The following is a 4,875-nucleotide window of genomic DNA, read 5'->3' as shown; positions in this document are numbered from 1 at the left end:
ACAAAATTATAAAGCAGCTCTTGCTTCCTTTAACAACTTATTATGAATTCTTTATGCATGCAGTTACCTACATTGCAGTCGCATTTATTTTGTTCATGTCTCCAGTGCTTCTTGGTATGATGAATTTATAACGCAAAGACTAAAAGTAGAATCCCCTCTTACGTGTTCTAAAATTACTCCTTTCAAAGTTCAAAAGCTCCTTCTCCCTTTTAGTTTTAGTGGTGGAAAATCTGGTGAATCATTCCTGATTACACAGTATATAAACTTCATAGTTTCATAAAATCTAATCATGTTCCTGTTCAGTCTTCCTGCCAAAGAGCTTTACCCCATTCAGTAAGTCATCAGTCCTCAAGTCATTTCTGAGACCCTTCTGGAGCTTTTCTAGATTTTCATATTTGTATTGATGTGTACGGTTTCCAGGAGAGAAATCAATAACTTTTCGAGGTTTAGACTGCCATGCTTCTACAAATATCCAGGTTGATGTTTACATGGCTCTTTAATAATAAACAGGTCAGCAATTCACAACATCATTTGTCATTAATCCTTGCTTCTTACCCAGATATTTCTTGCTGTATAAATGTTCTTACTGCAAAAATAAAACAGCTATACTGAAGCAAACACCTGTCTAGAACACTCCTTCAAAACTCCTTGTCTGCTGCTGCATTCTCTTCCCTGATTTTGGTTTTCTGTGTACATTTAAACACTCATCCATGTGCTCAAAATAAACAAAGATGCAAAACAAAACAACCAATATATTCTTCCTTTCCTCCTGCAGAATCCCAATCAACAAACCCTCTCGTTATGCCCTACCCATCCTCATTTTTCTCTTTACCCTATTTCTACACCCTCACTAAACTCTCTTTTCTCTTCGTTCTTTGTCATCGTTGTTTGTCACAGGGTATACGTTGAAAACACAACAAAAAGAAAAGACTTCCCATTCTTCAGTTAATGTGTAGCCAGTGCAGTCAGGAGAAAATAGCTCTCTTAGGCCAAATAAATTTTAGCAATTAACAATATCTTCTGTGAATCATACTTAAAAATGCAGCTTTCAACATTTCATACTTCACAAATGTCAATTGTGAGACTTGCACTTAGGTAATAATTAACTACTTTAAAACTACTCCCCAAACATTGAATATGATTTAGCATGGCGCCTTGAGTATAGGAAATGTATCGTAAATAATTGATGAGGCTTTACTCTGATAACTATATGAGAAATGCCTACTGTCCTGTAGGTTATACTACTTAATGCAGATGTCTGGCGGCAGTTTAGTTAGCTTTATGAATGTTCTTGATGGATGAATAGAAATCACGTAGTGGATTGATAAGGAATGGATGAAGTGTATGGGTTTAAGATTTTAGGAGGTAATAGTCCCGTTGGGATCTTCTAGATAGTTTGTGGGCTAGTACTCTGCAGAATTAACACAAATAAGACAGCAATATATATTTAAGGAAATTAATTAGTTCTAGAAAATGATGCTTTTTAATATTTAATTGGTGTATTTTCTAAAAAGGCAGGATTGCACCCATTCATTCAGGAAAAGCTTTTTTTAAAAAAAAAAAAAAACAAAAAAAAAAACAGGTTAAAATTAGAAAATTGTCCAGAGTGTCTTTAATCTTTCATTGACCTGTCCACTCTTAAGTACTTCTATTCTAAGGACTCATCACTGCTCTCCAAACTTCCCCCAAAAAGCCTCTACTGAAGTTTCATCCTGAGTTTTCTAGTGACAAGTTCAAAGCCAGCAGGGCTCCATGGACATGTAAATGGGATCTTCACCTTTACATACAAAAGCCACTGAGTAGGTGGCATCATATTTCAGTGAATTGGAAGTGAACACGAAATTCATAGGGACAAGCATGTTGACCCAAACATATGAAGATTGCTGAGTCTTATATTCTAAAATACGTAATTAGTCAATGACTAGGAAACCTTTCTCACATCAGTCTGGAAAGATAGTCAAATACAGAATGTTTTCTTTTTCTTAGATAACTGCGCTAGTTGACTAGTCAATACTATGAGAGTTGCTAATTTTAGAGGTTTTGGGCTCAATTTAACAGTATAGACATAAACAAAATATGAGGACCAAAAAAGGCAATTTTTTTTGAGACCATAACAGAAGTCCCTGTCAGTGGCTGCACATCATTCATGAAAAGTCTGTTGAAATAGAAGAATATAATAAAAGCCAACTGTCCCTCCCAGCTGACTTAAGAAAGCTGAAAAAAAAAAAACACAGACATATGACCCGTGGTTTGAGAGATGCCCGAATAGACTCCTCTAACATATTCGTATTAAAACTTGACCCCATGAGTTCTTCAGTTTCTGCTTCAAAGACTCTGTGACTTATGGAAGGATCCATAGGCACGTCCTCCTGATTTGGTCTCTGAAAGGCAGTGTGTCCTCTGGCCTCCAACTGCATTGTTCATCTCAGAGCAGTGCATAAAGATTCTATAAAGATCCTACAGAACTGGAGATCCTACCAGCTCTTATTTACAAACCTCTTTGTTATCTATTCACAGACGTTGGTTCAGAATGAAAATGCATAGGACATACAGTCTGTTCCTAAGATTTCACTATTCTCTTTCTGCTATTTAGGAATAGGAAGTCTATTAATTTAAAGTAAATGTCCATGATTTCCCTGGTGGTCCAGTGGTTAAGAATCTGCCTGCCAATGCGGGAGACATGAGTTTGATCCCTGGTCTGGGAAGATTCCACATGCTACTGGGTGACTAAGCCTGTGAGCTGCAACTACTGAAGCCTGCACATTCTAGACTGTGTGCACTTCAACGAGAGAAGCCACCATAACCAGAAGCCGTGCACAGCAACTAGAGAAAGCCTGCGCAGCAATGAAGACCCAGCACAGTCAAAAGTAAATAAGTACTTTTTAAATATTAGGCAAATGTCCACAGAAAGCACATCATCCTCCAGGTAATTTGATCACATCTACCAAATTCTAATTAATTTGCGAAAGCAAAGAGGAACTGAGGACCCTCTTGATGAAAGTGAAAGAGGAGAGTGAAAAAGCTGGTTTAAAACTCAACATTCAGAAAACTAAGATCATGGCATCCAGTCCCATCACTTCATGGCAAATAGATGGGGAAACAATGGAAACAGTGACAGACTATTTTCTTGGGCTCCAAAATCACTGCAGATGGTGACTGCAGCCATGAGATTAAAAGACACTTGGTCCTTGGAAGAAAAGCCATGACAAACCGAGACAGCATATTAAAAAGCAGAGGCATTACTTTGCGGACAAGGGTCCATCTAGTTAAAGGTATGGTTTTTCCAGTAGTAGTTTATGGATGTGAGAGTTGGACCATAAAGAAAGCTGAGCGTAAAGAATTGATGCTTTTGAACTGTGGTGTTGAAGACTCTTGATAGTCCCTTGGACTGCAAGGAGATCCAACCAGTCCATCCTAAAGGAAATATCAGTCCTGAATATTCACTGGAAGGACTGATGCTGAAGCTTAAACTCCAATACTTTAGTCATCTGATGCAAAGAACTGACTCATTGGAAAAGACCCTGATGCTGGGAAAGATTGATGGCAGGAGGAGAAGGGGACAATGGAGGATGAGATGGTTGGATGGCATCATCAACTCGATGGACACGAGTTTGAGCAGGCTCTGGGAGTTGGTGATGGACAGGAAAGCCTGGCGTGCTGCAGTCCATGGGGTCGCAAAGAGTTGGACACGACTGAGCAACTGAAATGAACTGAACCAAATTTTAAAATGAGGAGGAAATTCTTGGAAGATGGAGGAAGTGGTAGCATAGCTTTAAATCTCCCTGGATCCCTTCCCCAAAATAAATAACTGGATAGCAGAACTCAAAACCCTTGAAAATATTTACAGTAAAGCTTAGGTGATAAAGTAGCTTTGTGAACATCAAAATACCAACCAAATGGGATAGCCAGAAGACATGCCGGTTATCAGCACCTATGCATGAGGAAGCAGAGAAATCCATGAGAAACAGTGTATCCAAAAGGTCAGGGGACGGAAAAGTTCAATAACAACCAAGAGGTATTTGCTGAAAAGCATTTGGGCTCGGGTGATAATAGCCCTTGCATGGAAAAGAAAAATTTGAAAGGGAAAACTGCAAATTTAAAGAGATTTGAAAGATATATCAATAGTTTTTTTTTTTTTTAATGGACAAAATTAAACTATCATATTTATGGATGACACTTGGTTGGTAAAACCACAAAAGAAATTGATTTCTATAAAAATCAGTATAGTGGTTAATATCAAGGAGGGAGGCAGTTGTGATCATGGAGCACATGGAAGGCTGGCAAAGTTCTCTTTCTTGACCTGAGTGATGGTTAAGGGGGTGTTGCCTTATAACAATCCATTAAACTCTGCATTTATTTTGTTTGGTTTTCTGCATTTGTATTTTATAATAAAAAGAGGCTTTAAATTTTTTAAATGAACATATCCTTTGGCCTAGTAATTTCACTGCTAGGGATCTGTCTGTAAGAGAAATTCACCAAAGTATGCAGAGATAGGCATGCCCATTGCAGCATTGTTTGAAATAGCCAAAAAGTTGGGGGAGGGGTGGATATGAATGTCTATTAGGTGGAGACTCAGTAAATAAATTATAAAACAGCCAGCCATTTAAGAGAATACTATGCAGTCAAGAAAAAAATTGAGATGGGTCTCATCTATACACGTTCCCAGACATATCATTATGCTTTTTTTAAAAACCAAGATATACAACAAAATTATTATGATCCCATATATGTAAATACATACACAGACACACAATGCATTCACACTTAAAATATTTGCAGGAATATCTAAGAAACAGTTAAAAATCTTTACCCTTAAAGTTGAGTGGGAGTAGGGAGGGAGTCAAAGGGTGAGAATTCAATTGTCATTTTGTGTGC

Source organism: Dama dama, chromosome 11 (assembly GCF_033118175.1).
Source record: "Dama dama isolate Ldn47 chromosome 11, ASM3311817v1, whole genome shotgun sequence".
In the NCBI taxonomy this organism is placed as follows: domain Eukaryota; kingdom Metazoa; phylum Chordata; class Mammalia; order Artiodactyla; family Cervidae; genus Dama; species Dama dama.
The sequence above is the reverse complement of the archived record's forward strand: the minus strand, read 5'-3'. Positions refer to the sequence as shown.